Source organism: Pseudomyrmex gracilis, unplaced genomic scaffold (assembly GCF_002006095.1).
Source record: "Pseudomyrmex gracilis isolate BER0280 unplaced genomic scaffold, ASM200609v1 scaffold_128, whole genome shotgun sequence".
Lineage (NCBI taxonomy): Eukaryota > Metazoa > Arthropoda > Insecta > Hymenoptera > Formicidae > Pseudomyrmex > Pseudomyrmex gracilis.
The window spans coordinates 267,125-288,030 of record NW_018020712.1 but is presented as its reverse complement, the minus strand read 5'-3'; the positions used below and the strand labels follow the sequence as shown (position 1 = coordinate 288,030).

Here is a 20,906-nt window from a genome sequence, read left to right as displayed (position 1 = left end):
ACGCGCGGAGCGGATTCCTCTCTCCGGGTGTGTAAGACAGACCCCGAGAGAAGCCGCGAGATCGTACGTGAGAGCGAAACACGCTTTGTTCTCGAGAGAAAACCCTCCTCTTTCTCAGGCAGGTGATCGGGGAATCGGCTCTTTTTCCGCGCGAACGTTTTTGCCCGCGTTCACGCTCAGCTGATCTTAATAATAATAACGTGGTGTGTAACGCGCCATGTAACCGCGAGTGAGTGACGTATCTCGCGTCCAAAAAGTTTTTAATTGATTCCTCGTCTTCGCCTCGAAGTCCTTCCATCGAGAGAAACGAAGTTTGAAATCAGACGCGAGAGAACAAGTCGGCAACCGCGAAATGACGAAATCAGTCGTAAATCAAGAGCTACTTACTTCGTTGTTGTACCGCGTATCGCTTACAATACAACAACATCGCTTCCAATATTCTCAACAAGATAAAAAAAAAAAAAAGAAAACTCGCACTACTCCCTTCCTATACGTGTGTAGGCCGCGAATGTTAGCGCATTTTACAATCGCCAAAGTCTTAAATCTCCCAGCGCGCAGGCCACAAGCGTGTGATATAAATAATCTGAATGCCCGTTCGCGATCAGATAATCGTGTTAAAGTGCGCAACGCAACGCCGGAAACCTCCCCCCCCCCCCCCCCCCCGTTCCGCGTGTCTTGCGCGTGTGGAACTCTCTCTTCCTTTTGCCACCCATCGTCTTCGAGGGAGAAGAAAGAGAGAAAGGATAAGAGAGACGATTGGAAACCATCCCCGTCGCCGAGGTGGTCGGAGTATCGCGCTCGTTGTCAGTGGCGTCCCGCGTTCGTTCGCGAAGAGAGAAACGGGGTCTTATCCTCACAACTCTGGTACATTCTAGCGGAGAAAGGAGAGGATTGCCTTTACGTACGGTGGCTGTCTACACCGGTTATAAAATACGGCACCTCGGAAGGTTCTCAGCATGCTCGCGCCTCTGCCTTTAAGAATGGAGAGCCTCTTCGTCCTCCTCTCTCCCTCCCTCCCTCTTCCCTCTCATACTTGCCTTCTTCGCTCTTTTAAGCCGCCGCGTTCGGATCGAAGTAGCGAATTTATTTACTTAATTGTTACAGCCGGGAGTAACAGGTGTCGGCGTCGTTTTCTTCGAACATATCGATGATCGTAATCACGTCGGTACTTTGTCTCAATTTTTAACTGTCGAATACGATACATTATATATGTTGCCGGTTCGGTAGATAAGCACATATCGTCGTTTCGTAATTCTACGTTCTATCTCTCTGGAACGCGCGCGTTTTAGAAAATTATCCTTCCGGAAATTTATTTATTTCTCCATCGAATTTTTCACTCGCGTGTTCTCCTATCGGGACTTCTCTTGGACATCGTCGCGGCTCGTTTGTCCGAGAGATACCGCCACTTTTCTGTGTGTCCGGTACCGGACGTCGCGATACCGGATACGTGTCGGCGACGAAGTCACGGTCGCGTCTGAAGTCGCGGCTGCCCCAGTCACCCTCGTGGCGCGACAAAGTACAGATTGTCCGGTCGCGAGAGTTAGTCGCCGTGAAAAAATCGCAGATGACTCGATGCAAGACGCATCTGGTATGCGGATCTTTCGCGCGACGCAATGACGCAAAACAAAAAAAAACCAGGTCTTCATCTTCGAGATCATACAAAAAGCAAAGTGAATTAGATCTTTGTGTGCGTTGTTTTTTTTTAAATAAATTTTAAAAGCAGATTTTTATTTCGCTGTTCGATCGGTTGCGCCGCGCCATTTTGCGCGCACATAGCAATTATTGTAGGAAGTTATGAAGTTCCCGTCGCGGACACTGCTCGATGCCCGCGAAGAGTCTATTAACGGGCGATAATCGATCTTCCGAGTAATTGCCGGACCGGTTCGCCGACGTCAGCGATCGTATTGTGTGCCTAAGCGTGATTCGTTTCGGTCTTCTCTCTCTCTCTCTCTCTTTCTGTTTCTCTCTCACCATTCCCGATATCTAATCGTTCTCGTTTGCTCACTTCCGTAACTACGCGAACCCGCGAAACGCGATTCATTAACGGAATAGAATAAATTATCGCCGCGTAATTGTGAGAAAAACTGTCTAGTTTATATTCCGCGCTATGCTCTAAAGTAAATTATTTTTTTTTTAATTTTTTTATAAAGCATCGTGAGTAACCACTTTGGATTTTAATCTATCCGGGCTTGCGGAAAAATGGAGCCGCGCTCGGTCGCTTACGGACGATCCAATCCGATGCGTTGCTCATCGAGCAACGCATCGCATTTCCGATAGAAACGAACTTGCTCGACTGCAAAGTGATTCCGACGAGACATCGGTCAAACGATGATCTTTCGGCATTCTGCACACGTCAGTGTGCATTTTCCGGCGGGAACTCCGGCGCTCTCGCCGCGACTGCGAGACGTCTTGATTAATGCAAGCGATTCACGGAGCTAATGGCTTTCGGTATTTCCTTCCGCAAGAAAAAAAAAAAAAAGAATATTCCTTAATATTGTATGAAATTCCCGTGTGGTTACCGAGGGATCTCTCGGCATTCCCCGGGGTCAACGATGCCGCGCCGCGCGCGAGGCATTTACCGTGTGTACTATGCCGCGATCGCGCGCGCGCAGGGCCTCGCTTACGACGCGCGGCGATATTTCATACGATTATCCTTCACATCGTTGGGTCACTAAATCATCCCCGGCGGGGCCGGTATACGATATCCCACCGGCGAGCGGCGCGCCCGTGTAATCGCTCACGGTGATCCGTAAAACTCCCGGCGAACTGGAGCGGGTTTCCTCACGGACGCGCGCGCGCGCGCGCGCATGTCTCCGCAACGCCGATAAAGAAATTTATCGCGATCCTCTTTCTCTCGTGCGCGTCGACCTTCGCGTATTCTCTACACCGTAGAGAATTAGAAAATCATTGGCCGTCGTAAAACCGCCGAGTGAATTAATCGTCGCGCGCGACGCTCCCTCACGACTCATTGGCGACAAAACGATCAATCGCGTCTCTTAAATTAAATGTTTCCTTGGCGATCTTCGCGCTTCTCGAGTTCTATCTACGAAATACGATCATCAGGGCACGGAACTTCAGCAATTTCGAGAACATAAGATCGATCCTTCGTAGAGAATCTCGAAATTCTTTTCTTCCATTTCCAATTAGCAACAGACTGATAACAAGAGGGATGAAAGACACGCATGTTTTTCTTTTTGTTAGACTCTAGAGTAAAGACAGGCGAGCATTTTCTACGAAAGTCACTCAAGAGTATCGAAAAATCGTCGATAGTGTAGGAAAAGATCGGTTTATGGAGAATATTAATTTCAACACAACCAGAGTCGTGAAAAAAATTCGAAATTTATATTAACAACATTCTGCGAGACAAATAGTTTAGAATGTAACATCTAATAGTAGACATGTTAGTAAATAGGATTTATAAGAGTCGACCTTGATAAGTCTTCTTTCTAAAAAATAAAACTACTAAAATAAAATAGTGATTGCTCTTCTAATCTTACAACAGTGGAAGTAACTATTGGACCGCTCGAAGAAACTGCGATGCTCGAATTTATCGGAATTCCACTGTATCTCGGTTCTGTATTCCAGACTTTTCACAAAGTTTCCTCTCCCAATTCGTACCATTGATATGATACTTAACGATTTTACTCCCAGACTTCCAGCCGTTCGGTTTGCGCTTCAAGTTCGTTGTGCGTGCGAGAGCGCGATCCGTTGCTTTTTGCACTTGCGAGCTCGACAGATAGAGCTGTTCGTCGGAGTGAGTTCGTCGGGAAGCCATCCACGGCATTCGCGGCACTCGTCGCGTCTCGCTGACGGAATGACAGCGCGCTTGTCCGCGAGTATTCGCCGCGAATCTTTCACTCTCTTCCTTCCCGTCACCGCAATTTCTTCTCCATTCTTCTTTTCGCTTCCTCAACTGACTTATCGCCGGTATCGTGAGCGCAAGCAAGACAGATCGCGGTAACGCCGCGACGATTCGGCGACGATAATTTTTCTCGAGTTATCAACTAACTCCGCTAATCGCGCGACGATGAGTTTTCTTCTTGGAAAACACAACAACTGTCGCTTCGCTTCTTCGGCGCCCCATCAAACTCCCCTCCCTCCTCCCCGCGATTATCTATTCGCGCCGACCAAACGCGCGCGCTTAAAATTCTCGCATGCATTTGCACATAAGGGACTCTAATTGCGCGAGAGCGACGCGCGCAATGCACGCGAGAGCGTCCGCGCTATCGCGCGCAGCGAGAGCACAATCTGAAACCGGAAGTCTCGTGGGTGGATGGGGGAAGAAGAAGGACTGCGCGAAGTCTTTGTCACGCGAATTGACATGCACACGGATGCATGCCCAAGTAGCCGGAGTCACGTGAGTCACCGCGGGTGTGTGCGACCGCACAATTAGCCGGCTCCGTATTCCGTTTGCATAAATAAATACACGCGTGTTTGCCGCCTCGCCCTCTTCTTCGCACGGACGTACACACACACACGTGAAACCCTTTGCCTGTTTCCTCCTCATGCACGCGCCCGATGCTCTTCTTCTCGACTTCTCGTTCACCTCGAATGAGCGCGCGTACATACTCGCTCACACACACACATACACATACACATGCGTACGAGAACGTGTTCGGGCACGTAGGCCGTAAGTAGACGGTGAAAAATCGCGCGAGGCAGCGGTGAGAAGGAAACCGAGAGATAGCTGGAAAAACGACGACTCGGCGCGAACGTTAAATTCTACACCGTAATTCCAGAACAGACGCTCCGTAAGGAGTAAATTGGAGTAAGGAAGAGATGAGTCGCATTTTTTCGCATTGTTTCGCCCTTTTAATCGCGCTGCGCATTTTATCTCATTCGACGTTGAGATATCGTTCATTTGGTTAGGTGTTATATCGCGAGTTTGTTAAAAGAGATGTTTCGGTTTTCCTCCAACTTGTTTTGTTTGAAACATCGAGGATCAATTCAATGAGCTGATAACGTTTTCATTTGCAACGCGTCTTCGCGGTTTATTCCACGTCGATCGAAAGAAGTCTTTTGAGTATTCACGGCTTCGCTCGCTTTCCGGAGGGCAGAAGAGCGCGCAGAAAACGATCGCCCCCTCGGAGAGCGACGATAGCGTCGTGAATACCGGGGCCCCGTTTTCGCAGCGAGGGTTATACCGGGGGCCCGTTGTACATACACGACGTACGGTACTAAACGTCGCGGCCGAAGCCACGCCGGTCGGCGATGCTTTACATACGAGCTCGTAAGAGTGGCACGGGTAAAAGTAACCGCGAGAAAACGGGGAGAGAACCCGGGGAGGAAGGCCCGCGCACAATGCTACCAACCCGACGAATTCTATAGAACCGTCACTCACCGTTGGCTGAAGAGTCGGCAGTGAGAGGCAACATGTCTCCTTTCTTCCTCGTCTTTCTTCTCGTCTTCCTCGTCTTTTCCTACTCCGCGTTCTTCCTCTCCGGTTCCTCCCCGTCCACTTTTCTCGCTTGTCCGTCGCGTCCTGCCGTCTACCTCGGACTTCCTCGCGATTTTTTCTCGCGTTCTCCCGCCGCACGGGACGGCCTACGTCGATGTTGATTTTCTATGCGACTAGCGGCGAATATCGAGACGACGGGCTCGTCGACGTTCGGCCGACAGACGCACGCGCGTGTGAAACGACCGGTTCTCAATCGAGCGATAATCGCGCGAGATTCTTGTAGACGACTATTTAATTCCAACGGAGGAAGGGTGAAGGGACAAAATCTTTGTCGTTATCGTCGTTCCAATCAAGCGCGACTGTGTGCGAGGGTAGGATTGATGTCAACTATAAGTAGTGACATAAGCGAAAATGGACACACATCAGGATAAATCCAATATAACTTGAACATTTCAATTATTATATATATATCGCGGGTGATATAATGAGCCAATAATCATTAGCTTACAAAATTGGCAATTACACAAATGAGTTGTTTTGTCAAGATGATTTTTTAACCGTCGAGAATTGTGAAACGCGCTCGAATTGATAATCGTCCAGAGTTTTGAAGACGCCTGTACGAACGCCTCGTTCTTAACCTTTGCTCTCTCGGAGTGCGTGTTTTCGCCGTGTGGACCACAGCGTAAGCCGAGAGAGGCGAGGCCCCCGGCGGGTCGCTGTCCGGTAATTGCGATGAGATATGGCGACCACTTCTCATTAAAATAGTTTAATATATATTTGTCAAGCTATCGCCGCGACGTATGTCCCTGCCATTTGTTATCGACTCTCGTCCCAGCCCCCGTGTTCGCGCAAACGGAGAATCGTCGCGAGGGAGACGAGATGCGCGGAACTTATTTTTCGCGAATTCGGTATTCGGATAATAGCGTCCGTTTGTCTCGTTGTCACCGGGCGCGGCGCAGAAATTCGAATAAGAACGCGGGCCGCACACGCGTGAACCGTCGATGAAACGCGTGTGTCTCTTTCTCTCTTTGTTGCGCGCGCGAAAATACTTGTATATTTTATCGTAAAATAAGAAAGAAAAGCGAGAGCTTTGTCGTCGGTTAAAATAGCGAAGACGAGAGATTCACTTAGCAAATCTATTAAATACACGCGGCAAACAGAAAATTCTTATTAAATACGAGAACGAGAGAACTTGCGAATGTTGCGTCGAAGGCGCCGTGTAAGGGCGAACAGGAAGAAACCAAGACGAATAGCCCCGAGGTGCCCGCGACTTTCGAGAAGGGGCCGGTTTATTATTATTCGGCAACCGCCCACGCGCAGATCGATCTTCTCGTGTCCCAACTGGCTGCCCGGTTCCAGCGCGTTGGGTTCCGCGTTCCGCGGAGGAGTCCTTCCCGCTTTCCCCCCCGAGACCGGACCGGGGGCCCGCCGTATCTCTTCGTCTTCTTCCGCGGTCGGGTCTTCTCCGCGTGCGAGATGCAAACCTTCCCCTTGTGGAAGGAGCCAGCGGACTTGGAGAACGTGCTGCAACGCCACCGGCGGGTTAAGAGAAAGGTCGTCGATTAAGATAGCTGTCTGCTCTCCGCGCGCCATACCTTCTATAGTCTTCTGCCTCTCTCGCTAGAAGCTCCCTCTTTGCTTCCCTCCTTCTGGACTCTCCCGCCGATCTTTCGATCCCGCCGTCGTCGCTTCTCTCGCGTGGCCCGTCTCAATAGAATACGATCTGCGGGACCGGTCCGACGACACGCGGTGGCTACCCGCGTTCTTTCCTGCGTTCTTTCACTCTCTGCTTCTCCGCGTCTTTCGTCTCGCCCCCCTCCCCCCTTCGTCTCTTCCTCTCACCTCCGGGCTCCGATCGACCGGAAAGATCAACGCGCGCGGCTCGCGGAAATACGTCGCGACTACCGGATTCGGACTTTTTTCGATCCGTTACTTCGAGCGAAATTGTCATTTTTTTTTTTTTTGTGACAACGCGATTTCTGTGATGCGTCTCTTGTTAACGCCAAATTAATGAGAACAGTCTCGCAATAGTAGAGGGTAACGTACGCAACAACAACGCGGCACCGCGATTCTCGTGACGAGCGATCGTCGAAGGGCGCGCGAACGAGCTGAGTTGTTGCGGCGGCTGGGATTTTAATACAAAAAAAAAAAAAAAAAAGAGAGAAAGAAAGAAAGAAAGAAACATCCGGATAAACGAGATCGCAATAATCGATACACCTATCCTCGCATTAAAGGATCCCCTTGCGCCTTGTACGTCCGTCCGCGATATTATTGATCCTGCGCACGCAATCGCCTTGTATCCCATTGCGATTTAATTGATCGTGCCGATTAATAATCGCGTCTCCGCGTACCCGCGCGCGATCTTTTCTCTCTTTGCTCGCGCGCGGAGTTTACCGCTCTCCCGGTACGAACGATCCTCGGATCGCCGCCAATCCGCGTCTCTCCCTCTTTCCTCCAGGATCGACCTGGCACCTAATATAGCGAGACGAATTTATAACAGTCGATGAATTTGCAACACACGTTGCCGCGCGTTTTTCACTTCCCGGCACGGATCGATCGAGCGTGAGTATCGCGTGAGTTTCCGACCGCGCGCAGCGGCGGTTATTTCGGCAACGCCGCGTCTAATTGCGCGTTTGTCGTACGATCTATTTTGTATAAAGTCTCGAGCGACGAGAACACGTAATCGATATCGAAATAAACTGCTAATAAAACTCGATGGAATCAACGCGCGCGAACGCACATTTCCCGTAGAAAAGTCGCCTCGGGCGCCACTCTGTCCGTCTATAACGCTCGAGTTCATCGACGAGTAGTATAGAACGGCGGACCGGGAATCTGCGAGATTAATGGGACCGCGAGAAACCTGATTCGCATTTTTGTTGCCGTCGCGCACCGAACCGGTGCGCGCGGCGTAGCCGCTGCTCGCTCCCGCCGCGAATCGCGGTTTATCCTCGCGAGATACGCCGTGCGTTCGCACAGCGGTAACGACACAGCACGACGCGCGCGCGCGCGCGTACCCCACGGGAAAAATACGGGACGATCGGGCCATCTCGGTGCCTCCTTCTCCGTCGACGAATAAATTTATCCCAAGGCGGATACCAAACCGCTTCATCGAGACGCTCGTTAAAAGCGCGCGGCGGTTTCTCTCAACGCGTCGCGTTGATACACAGTATTTTATATCGTTATGGAAAACCAAAAGAAGACCCGCGTCGCTATTTCTGCGCACGGGGCCTCTTGTTTATTTCGCCGTAATTAATTTAAACACACACGCAAGAATCGTTCGCGAATCCTCGCGCGCCTCCACGAATCTTTTATTCCGCGCTTTGCGAGCGCGAGAACGCAACGGAGCCTCGTCTCTCTCGCTTTTTTCCAGCTCCGGGCGCAGAAACAAATCCGATCGACCGTTATATATTTCCCGACGCAACGTTAACCTTCATCCTGACATCGTTTGCACGCAATATATAAATTGCTGTTTATCGAGACCGAATATATGCGCTCTCGGTATCGATAGCGAAGCTCTTCTGTGCGACAGTAACGTCGGTGTGTGCGCGCGCGCGCGCGCGTGTGCGCAATTACCGCGCAATTACGCGCGTCTTTCGCATGTCTCTCCGCACGTGAAAGCGTTCGACGGCCGGAACGATCGATTTCAGCAACACAAAAAGAATTGTCCGATGTGTGACGAATTAAACGAGGCACGCGCGATATTAATTAACGCTGCCAATTAACAGCTCTGTTATTGTGCCGCGGTAATTATAAAACGAAACAAACGTCACGAAGATTACACGAAGGCCACCAGAAAAGAATTGCCGCGTCAAGATTTCAAGCTTCCTGATCATCGATTCAGGTTGCAGGAATCGATACTTGTGACGCGCGATACGTTATCGACGTCGTCTCGTAGGAATTTGGAGTCGACGAAATTTTTGTCTCCGAATTCTGTCGAAGATAGAGCTAGTAACTTTTCGTCCAGATTTAATGTATTTATCACGCGACAGTGCCATTCAGAAGTTTAATCCCACGCTATGAAAAATTATTCTCCAAACTCTATTTGCATGTCGTATAAAAAAAATATTTTAGACTCTATTTCATCGGCATTTCATTTTTAGCGTAGAAGTAAATGAGTAGATTTATTATGCTCAAAAAAAAATCCATAAACCGTTTCTCTCCTCTCGCCGATGTGCGATAAACTTTTAGTAGCGGTTAGGTCCACGTTTCGCATCAACACATAAACGAACTACTTGATAGACGCGTACTAATGCGCACTGTGTTAAAAAAACGGCAATTTTGCTCTAAACACACTTGTTATTTTGTTGAGTTGCGAAGAAACGTCACTTGTAAATCAAAAGACTTATCGCGACGCAAGTCCCCTGTCCGGAGACACTCACAGTCTTCTTTTTTTGAACCAGTTCACGAATCCTGGAAGACAATCCTGTGGACAACCGCCCCCCGGCATGACAATTTTTTATATGTTGGTGATCCACCGCATTCTCAGTTTTTTACCAACGTCGCGAATGTATAATTCGGCAGTTGAAGTTTAAAATGCGCTTCTTTTCGAACTCGCCCATGTAACACGTGTAAAAAGTGTCACTTATAATTATCTCGACCTTGGGAGGGGGGGATACGTGATGGAAAAATTTCACAGACCAGGCTCTCAGACCGCCTTTCTCACTTAACACGTAGTTCAAATTTGGAAGAGTTTACAAAATAAATCGATTCCTACGCGATAAAATATCTTGGGATGAGAAATGAAAGCTTCGAGCGAGAAACAACTTATCTTACTTAGAATACTGAGAATTATTCCAACGTAATTTACCGACGCGATAAATGATGATATTCTCTTAATTCGAGCCCATAGGCGTTAATGGCGTTAATCCTCGACGGACGAGTGAGATCGCGATATTAACGGCACTACTCGGCCAGATTCGTCGAATGGATTAAAGCCAAAAGTCGTCCTCTCGATCGGTTTTCGTGCCCATCGCCTTCTCGATCTTGTCTCTCCCTCTCTCTCTCTTTCTCTCTATCTTTCTCCGCGGCCTTCTTTAATCCTTCTTCACATCCGGTTGATATCTCGGTGGATCATATATTCGGCATGAAGACGTAACGACGATCATTCGTCTTCGCGCGCGGGCAATTACTCGTTAACGTTATCGCGCGTTTATCCTCCCGCGCGCGTTATAACGAGGGTTCTCCGCGCCTACGAAGAAGGAACGTTGGTTACATATACGCGCCTTTGTGTGAGGTTTGGCCGAAAGCCGCGTTCGGCGCGAATTTCGATTAAACCTCGAATCGAACGATCGCCTTATTTGCCACCTTGTGTTTCCCAGACAACAAAGGAGAGTCGAACGAACGATTCAAGACAGATATATCTTAATGCATCCTTGCCGCGCATTAATTCACACGTGTGAAAAAATGCCTTTCCGCTCAACACTGTCAGCCAGGCCTGGTGCGCGCGCGCGCGGGGGTTTTAACGCGTCGTAAATATTCCCGCCGTGAATATCACACGTAGGCGATAATATCGGTCTAACAGACACACGCGGCTTTAATCGCTAATTCAGAGATCGACAGCGGGACATGTCGCGCCCGGTACATATATATATATATATATATATGTATATATATATACGTATACTCCGAATAGAACGACCGACCGACACGGTGCAAATCGGCGCGCGAGAGAAGACGCGCGCGAGGTCCCCGAACGGTTCCGAGACCGGCCTACGGTACACGCACGTACGAATGACCGCCTCCTCGGATATATTACGATGTATGTATTAGCATAATTATTGGTTGCTCGCTATCAGTGCCGGCGGGCTGGCGTTCGCCGATTTATGATTTCATCGCCGTACGTGCCGTGAGCCGAGAGAGAAAGAGAGACCAACTTGGAGAGCACGAGCGCCCCGTCCATTGTTACTCGGCCTCTTCTCGTTTAGCGACCCTCGGCGTCTCCTTGGCGTAGCCAGACGGACCACCGCCAACACCCGTCCGATGTCCACCTACTCGACGGTTCTCGACTCGCGAACTACGCAACCTGTTAATGGCCGCCATCAACCTGGACTGGTTTACATGGTCTAGGTGATAGCTTCTTTTTGCCTGTAATTTCGCACACACGTTTTACGAGCGCGATCGTAAAATTGTTTTTAATGCGAATTGCGACGACAAGTGAAATCGCCGCCGTAAGTTGATTAAAGGCGAGTTAATTATGTTCTTCGGATGGTCGCGAGCGGATAAGCGAGTGTTGGATAGATAGAGAGAGGGAGGATCGCGATCGCGAAATAAACGTGCGGTTAATACAGTTCGCCACGACAAGCTAATAAACTGATCTTATTATATCTACTCGGCGATATCAGTTGTTGCTCGACCTCTTTGTCTCTCTCTCTCTCTCTCTCTCTCTCTCTCTCTCTCTCTCTCTCTCTCTCTCTCTNTCTCTCTCTCTCTCTCTCTCTCTCTCTCTCTCTCTCTCTCTCTCTCTCTCTCTTTCTTTCGCTATTGCAAAGTGCTCGATTATTTATACATCCATCGATAGCGATTCGAGGATCGTTCGATCCCTAAGGATATCGCTCGGCCTCTCTTCTTTCCTCGTGTTCCTTCTGTTCTCTCCTCCTTCGCGCTCCTTCTTTCTTTCTTTCTTTCTCTCGGGCTCGTTCGATCTGTTCGCTCGCCCTCTCATTCCCGCGGAGTAATCCGGTCCTTAAGTGGCAGGTGCTTAAGATTCCCCGCAATCGCGCGAGGAGAACCAGTCGCGCCGCATTCGGATCGCACATTCGGACCCGCGCGCTCATCCTACTTCTGACCGTCTCTTCGGGTGCTGTGCCTCCCTCCTTCTCTCTTTCTCTATCGATTTTGACCGGCGCGCACTAAACGTCCGCGAAAATATTGCATTTGCGCTCTCTCGCCCCACGAAGCGGAGCTCCACGCGTCCAAAAATTTACGACGTCGTTTCCACGCGGGATAATTTACGAATTCCAAATTCAAGCTCTTACACACACACACACACACACGCACGATTGAGACGTAAGAAATTAAAATTATTTCAATTAATTCCGATGAATGTGTGTGCTCGTCGAAACACATTCATCGAATACTCGGTTATATTAACTCGACCAATCGTATCGTCGTTTCTTGTTTCTTCACGTGTGTGGGACGTGTGGTATCTAGAAGATAGTAATTACGTCGATTTTCGCGTCCGATTCAATATTGTATCTCGCGTCGAAATTCGAGAACGCGCGTTATCGTCGAGATCATCTATACGCGGTGTGTGTCTACTACGAAACTTACGAGTGACAGAGGAACGCAACACGCGGTAGAAGGAAAAATAATTTGTCACCTCTTACGAGTCGCAGCGGGGAGTCTCCCCCCCCTCCCCGACTCCTTTCGTTTTATCGTTTCCGTGAGTCTCGCGCTGTGAAACACACCGTTCTCGCGCGTGTCGAAACCTCGCGGTGTCCCGATAGAGACTACTACTCCGTGTATCACGCCGAGCCAATGCAAGATATATATTTCTTAATACACTGTCGCGCGGCGCAGAATGAAAGAACGAAGACGGGGACGTGTACGTCGATCGATCATGCTTTGTACTGTCAAGGCGTTGCCGATCACTTGAATGATACTTAGATTTCTATCTCTAGTTTCTAATTTTGAATAATGAACGTGCTTCGCCTTCCGTTTCGAGAAAAATATATGAGTCGAAAGTTTATTTTTTTATTTGCGTGACAGCACAATAAACTCGAGATGTATAACAAAAAAAAAGAAGTGTTTGCTGTATTCGAAGACGTGCGAATTTTTTTTTTTTCAGTAACGCGTTTCTGCTCCACTTCAAGTCAATTAATCGCGAGACGTTTTTCGTCCCGGTTTTTCAGAAGACGTTTTCTGTGAGGCAGACGAGATATCAGTTCTAGTCGCAAACATCACCCAACTGGTGGCTTCTTGCCATCCAAGTTGTCATAATTTAATTGGACAATTTAAGTGGCGACAAGAGCAACGCGCGCGCGCGCAACAGCAGCGTGCTAGGCGGTAAGGCACGTCGTCGCTGAGATCGTCGAGAGACCGAATCGTCATAAAAGAATGCGCATGTTGCATTAGCGAGCGCGATATATTATCTTATTGTCTCTCTGATTTTTTGCAACGGGAATAGCATGCGCCTCATGTCCGCGACATGATATACGACCGGAGAGATTTAATCCAACGTACAAAGTGCCGTTGCTTCTTACCACTCTTGGAAGTAGCAGCAGCGTATTTTGTAATTGCGAACATTACAACCGGACGAAGTATTATTTATATATCTGTGTTGCACAATGTATATCGCATTTCTTCCGTAATTATTTATCATATCACTCGTATTATGGAATTAAAAGTGGATCGAAAAATCCCCCGCGGACTTCTTTCTCGGCAGCGAAAGATATATTCGAGCTGTTCGAATATTGAAAAAAAAAAAAAAAAAACGTCTTCCGCATTTTTATAAACTAGCGCGGATCACAGTAGAACTCCAGCAATGTCGAGTATCACAATTTGAACAATTCCTTACGAACGGGGGTCAATCCCGTTTCTGCTACACTACATTCTTTGATATTCTTGAGCGATTGCGCAACTCGTAGAACGCGCGTCTATTCCCATTCTAAGAGAAAGAGAAACATATAATCTTTCGTCTCTCTTGCTATCGGTCGGTCGCCAACTGAGAGAAGAAGAAAATAATTTCGAATTCTAGGAAGAATCGGTCCCGTGCGCTCGAAATTACCGGAGTTCCACAGTAAAACTGTTACGTGACTACAGGTGCGCACTTCGCCGGTTGCAAACAAGTGCACAAGAGGAAGAAAAAGATCGGGGAAGGGAAGAATATAGGTGGCGAAAGGGAAACGAAGAGAAAGAAAACCGGAGAAGAGAGATAAACGGCTAATCTTCTCTCTCGTTCCATCCAACTTCGTTCCCCTCTTACTCTCTTTCTATCCCCCGTATGGATGTGTGTGTGTGTGTGTGTGAAATATAGGTTGATATCGCGATAAATAATGAGGTGGCCTTCATGGTGATGCCCGAGGCTGCCGCTACTGTGCTTCCACGACGTGTTCCCCCTTTTGCCTTTGCCGAGCAAAACGTGCACTTGGTGCGCCTCGATACAGGCCGAGGTTGACTTCTCCTCCTCTACGGCCCACGTAGAGAGCTCTGGTGCGCGCCTACGTGCTCCAGAGGATATGTTTAGGTCCTCCCAATGACAGGATAATCTCGCGCCGTATTTATCTATAAATGGCGTTCCTCGTTGACGAGAGGCTCTCTCGCGAAATTGCGAAACGCGGATCGATTGTCCAGACTCTGTTTCAGTCCACGGGGGTACTTTGCGCGCGTAATCGGCTTGCACGCGTTCGATTACGCGCTCGACTTTATCTCCGTTCGTTCCCCAGCTCGGAGTCGCGGTTCGACGTGAGTTATATCATCGAATTGTACGTCGTTACACGCGCGCGTAGCGCACCGCCAGTTTCACGCGGACCGTGCCTAATTATCGGCGGGCGGTCGATGTGTGTGAGCGCGCACACCGCACACGGCGCAGCCGTAATGGAGCGGGACGATCTATTTGTTGAAGAGGCACCGTGTCGGGAGATCGTGATCCATGTTCCCCTCTCTCGGAGAATATATCCTTTCCGTCCCCGCGGAACGTTCTCCCCTCTCCCGTTTTACGATGAGCGATTCAGTACGAGACAAACGAAGCTCTCGGAGTCGCGACTCGTGTACGAACGACGTTTTTCTGGCCGGCGAACGAATTCGCTTTTGCGACTTGATTAGTGTTGACTCCGACTTTGATCTCCATCGGCCATCGTTCCCGTCGGATTCCGGTTAATAATGCACGAGATTCGCCCGCTCGGCTTATTTCCCGGGAATCAATTATGCGAGACGAATTTATGCGGCGGAGCGATCTTTAGAAAGAGTGATGCGCACTCTCTCTCTCTCTCTTTCTCTCTTTCTCGTTGACGAGTTCTTGACGCCGAAATTTTTTTTCCTCGACGCGCAATTAGCGAATCAGTTCTCGTTTATTAACCAGAATGAAATGCTTGAGAACTTATCCGGGAACCAAAACAATTATCCACTCGGAGCAAATTAAATGTCACAAAATCCTCGAGAGAGAGAGAGATTGGATTAGATCAGATTAATTTTATTCGTAGCGCACTCTAAAAATTCTCTCATGCGCAAAAGAATAACAAAAGAATAAAAATACATAAAAAAATGAAAAATAAAAATAGAACAAAGAAACTGAGAATGAGTAAGTGTGAACAACAAAGAGATAACGAAGATAAAAATATCAAACTTAATAAAAAAAAGAAATAACGAAATTAAAACTTAAAAATTATTTAATAATAATAATAATAATAGATGATTATAATAATAATAATGATAGATGATTATATAATAATAATAATAATAATAGATACAGTTTTCTCTTCTGAAAATATACAATAAGGTTCCTTGCAGATATCCACTAGTATCACGTTCCAAATATCCATAAAAAATAAATAAATGTTTAAACAGCTCGACCCGACACTGAAAAAAATCAAGACTATTGCAATGCTCTCGTGTTACGTTGACTATCATCACGTCTAACAAATTAACTGAATAACACTCGTCTGCGAGTTTCAAGTATTTAAAAGAGAGAAAGAGACAGAGATTAAATTAGATTAGAAAGTTCTATTAATAATGCGCTCTGGAAAAATCTCAAGCGCAAGATACACACACGCACACAATTACAAAATAAAAATATAAGATACAAAAATAAAAACCTAAAAATAAAACAAAAAGAGAGAGAGAGAGAAAGAGAGCGACAGCGCGATGCGCGATATGCGTCTCCAATTTGATTTTAATTGTCACAACATGATAGTCCGTCACTTTCAATTAAAATAATGCGCTTAATTCACCGACGCTCAGTTAAGACATAATTACGCGTAGAGCCGCGCAATTTTATTACTACCCACACGATGGTTGTTGTGTATATTAACCGCGACTTATTATCATTTAAATGTGTGGGAAAACACATGCGCGCGCGCGATTTTAACATCCGTCCGTTCCGCAGAAGTGACAATTTTTCATTCGGTAGGCACGATCGGTTCATTAACTCGGACTAATAGAACGTTTCAATAACGAACGCGGGAGAGAACGAGAGGGTATTCCGGTTCGACTCTTGTATCACGCGCACGATCGCTACGTGCGTATCGCGCGGCGGCGTTCATGTATCTAAGTACACGCGCGTATTATACAGTCGAAAGAAAGAGAGAGAGAGAGAGAGAGAGAGAGAGAGAGAGAGAGAAAGAGTAAATGTACGTACAATATCTAATTATCGGCGGGCGGTCGTATAAACGGATTGCACGCGCTTTTACGACTAATGGAGCGAAACGATCTATTTGTTGCAGTCGCAGTGATGCAGGACTCTCGTATACGCAACTCCACGCACGGTTAATCGCGACACGAAACATTCGTCTCTCTCCTTCTTTCCATTTTGTTTTTTTTTTTTTTTTTTTTTTTTTTTTTTTTTTTTGTGACGTGAGCGAGCGAGCGCGGTGTGTGCACACAGATAACGCGGCGATAACGAAAATGAGACGCCTAATTTGCTCGATCTTGGCGGAATCTCGGGGGGAGAAAGGGGAAGGGGGAACCGTCGTTGTCGTCGGGAACGCGTCTCATTACGGTCGGTCGCTTATTCGCGCGTCGAAAATGGATCAAACCGACGTGACACCGATCAACCCTGATGATATATCGCCCGGCGGATTCTGTCAAAACCTATGCACGAGCGCGTCTAATAGAGCGTAATGACTTATTGTTGAAACATCGGGATGTTATGTTAGCAGATATCTACTTGGCTGTTTTTGTTTTTTTTTTTTTTACTCACAATGTAACGAAGTATTTAAAATCCGCATCACGATGTCTCTCCGCTCAACAGGCAATACGTATCGCGCGCGGTAACTAGACACGCGTTGAAACGAGTATCGCTCATTGTCAAGAATGATGCAGTGCGACGCGCGCGATTGCGCAAGAATTTCTCAACGATTTACGCGATAAAGCACGGCAACAAATCCTTCAGATGAAGTATTTCGCTTTATGATCTGATTGTCCAGCAAGTAAAGATCTGATGTCAAAAATGCTACAGCTTCATTACATCTGACGTCATTTCCTCTCTCCCCCTCTCTCTCTCTCTCTCTCTCTCTCTCGTCCACGCTTCTTTTTCCTTCTCTTTCTCAATCAAACTTCAATAAATATGTTGATATCGAATTAAATTTAATTCAAATCTTCATGTGTCAATACACGTACGTGTATTAATTTAATACGTGTATTCTAATTAAGGGAAGGCGGATCTGCGCGGAATGCAAGATCTGAGTTTGACTTCTGGCCAAGTTGATGTTTTTCTTGCAGTGAAATTTCTAAATTTCACATGAGTGTAAATTGAATAATTCACACATATAAAATGCCAAACCAAGCATCCGATAAATTTTCCAATTGAATTTAATTCGAATCCCCATGCGTATTAATTTACGCGTATTAATTTACACGCTTTTAAAAACAAAAAATAAACATATTTGCACGTCATCTTCGGTATATCGGCTCATATCGACCTTAATACTTGAATGTTAATGTCGATTTTTCGAAACGGAAATAAATCCGAGAATTCTCACGTTTTGAGCACGCGCGCATCGTGTTCTTCGATGATTAAGTGTCGTGAAAATGATTAACATCGCGAGTTTAGCCGGTCATTACTCGCTACACGACGACAGCGTTTCTCTCTCTCTCTCTCTCTCTCTCTTTTTTATCGCGCGCGAAAAACGATTAAATCTACGTTTTTGCGTCGCGGTGCCACGGGAAACGAAGTTGGCGGTGCCGCGGAGAATGTCGCGGACACGCTTAGATTTATAGCAGCTTTGGATGCCAGCCGCGCATTCAAATGTAATTATACTGAGAGAGTCCGAGAGAGAGGTGTAACACGCGCGCGCGACGCGCCGCGCCGCGCCGCGCCGCGTTCATAAATTGACAAGGGCGGTTGTGCGTAACCTGTCCTTCTTTTCTCCGCCGAACCTGTTTCGCGCGCTTGCTCGCGAGCGTCGAGACCGCGTCGCGCGCAAGTTTCTTCCACGCGGAAAGCGTGACCACGGTAGAATCGACTTCGTCGCATGAGAATCACTCCGCGCTCTCCTCTCCGGAGAGATCGCTTTAAATAATCGCGCTGGCGAAGAAACGAACGCAATTCTTCGGTAAATCGCGCGTTTACGTCTTTTTAATAAACCACGCCCTTGTCTCTTATTCGCTCGACGAACGTTTGTACGACAATTTAAATCAATACTTGCGCCAATAAAACGGAAGCTCTCTCGCTTGTCGACCATTTCTATGCACTTCGCATTTTGCATACGCGTCGCGGAAACCGGAGAATCGACGTCCGGTTTTGTCGCGGCGGGTTTGCGACGAGATGACATTTCAATCGTCGTAACTTCGCTACGTCGATTTAATCCGTAACAACATTTCTTCTCGACTCGGAGGAGCTTATATAGTTTCTTCTAAGAAATCGATTTCCAAGGCGATTATTATTAAGAAAAAAAATGTTATTTACAACGCTTAAAATTATTCGTTTTTACGTATATTCCGATTAGAGTTCATCAACGTGCTTCAGTCATCAAACTTCGTTATTTCGAATTCCAAGCGCGGGCCGTACGAACACGTACGGCCAAGTAAAACGAAGCCGCGAACACGCTAATGTGTCCGATCTGAATTTATGGTTTCACTCCGACCATCGGAGTGTATCTCTCTCTCTCTCTCTCGTCCGGCACGAGGAGAGAGCGGATTAGATTCATGCGTTTCACGCGTTTCCAATTAACACGTTGCATCCCGAGGTCGTCGACACGCGGAGAGAAAGAGAAAGAAAATGAGAGATGAGCAATTTTCCTTGTTTCTCTCTTTTCTTCTCGACTACTTCCGTACTCTGGACTTTCGTGCGATCCCAGAAACGAGAGATGAGAAACTCGCGAAACGAGCGAGTGTCGATCTTTTTTTTTTTTTTTATTTTTCCCGACTCTCGCAGCGCGCGATTTACGTCACGAAAAATTCATCGCACGCAAATTACGACAGAGTGCGTTCCGTTTCATGCATAATGCGCGCATTTATCTATATTGCACGTTACGTGTACTATAGAATCATGCGCGAAATATGCACGAACGTGCCTTCAACGGTCTTCTGTGAAATTAAACGCGCGCTGTCGAATGCGCGTCAAACGTTTATTCTCGCAACAGTAGCCGAGGAGTCGATTGTCGCCCACGTTTCGATGCCGCGTGTTTCGCCGAGCGCGTACGCAAATAGAAGGCTCTGAAAAGATATGCAACTAGATAGAACGCTATTGAGTGTGTACGTGTGCGTGTGTGTGTGCGCGCGCGGAACTACGTGAGCAGCACATGGAATTAGATCGCGCGGTTGTATTCTAAACAACGCGCGATTTCTACAGCAAATTTAAATCACTTGGCGCACCACTACAACGTTACGTGATTTTTTCCCGTTGTTGCAGTAGGTACAACGAAAAGGATATACGTAAGACAGACACGCATCGTTGGTGCTAAGAGCGCGAAGAAATTTATTTAAGGCAATGTATCACGCATAATGCGCGGCCGGGCATATCTCTCAAGCCGGATTACAGCGCCGGTGAACTTTTACCGGCGATTCTTTTATATAATAGATGCATCATCATAATCGGTTGCGCGTCGCGCGCATACAAGTTTGAAGTCAGTTGAAAAACGGGAGTCTATTGACTCCCGTGGCATTAATCACGCGCGGAGATGAGCGCGTCCGAGCCCCTGAAGAAGGGCGCTTCAATTCTGCACTTCGATTCTGCGCCGCGCGCGCGCTTTTATCTCTTTTATCGCGCGGGGCATTTAAAAGATTGGCGCTTAAGAACGCGAACGAGAGTTTTAAAACTGATAGCGAAGCTAAAACGAGACAACTCGCGAACGGACTTTCGCGTAATTAAATGCTAAATTAGCGGAGTCGTATCGGCGATTGGACATAATGGAGAGAGAGAGAGAGAGAGAGAGAGAGAGAGAGAAAGAGATTGCAACAGGAATTTTTCCTCTTCTCTTGCTCCCTTCAACGCTTTCTATAATTTGATTGCGATTTACGAGTAATTACTCCGCGATCTTTCGACTCTTTTTTATGTCATTCTCGTCTTCGTTTCGGTGTCCTTGTTTTTCTCTTTTTCTCACAATCTCTCTCTCTCTCTCTCTCTCGCTGTTGACCTCCACTTGTTTTCACTTTGCAAAGTATACGATCTCCTCACGCCCGAGTGTAATTTTCGAGAAGATCCGAAGGTAACAGCTGTACCAACAAGTTACCTCAATTATTACGCTCGTGTATACAACCGAGAGGTTAAGTGTACTCGTAACTTTAATAATTTTTTAATTACAGACTCGCGGATGTATGTACACAGATCTCAAAACGCGTCGTTTTTCTTTTTTTTTTTTTTTTTTTTTTCTTTCTCCCTGCCACTTAACACCGTTTGCAAATGTAACCAACC

The 20,906-nt window shown here is 47.3% G+C and overlaps 1 protein-coding gene across 3 annotated transcripts in view; it reads right to left on the bottom strand.

Moving 5' to 3' along the window:
• The window catches only part of LOC109856639 (protein dachsous), a 329,511-nt gene that overhangs the window by 62,835 nt on the left and 245,770 nt on the right, over positions 1 to 20,906 (bottom strand). The window contains exon 1 of one of the 3 annotated variants that reach the window (XM_020432146.1): positions 5,342 to 5,407. The exons of the other annotated variants lie outside the window; for them this stretch is intronic. The gene's annotated coding sequence lies outside the window, so the exon portion shown is untranslated. Of the gene's footprint in view, positions 1 to 5,341; positions 5,408 to 20,906 lie in introns of those variants that run through there. 3 annotated transcript variants of the gene reach the window in all.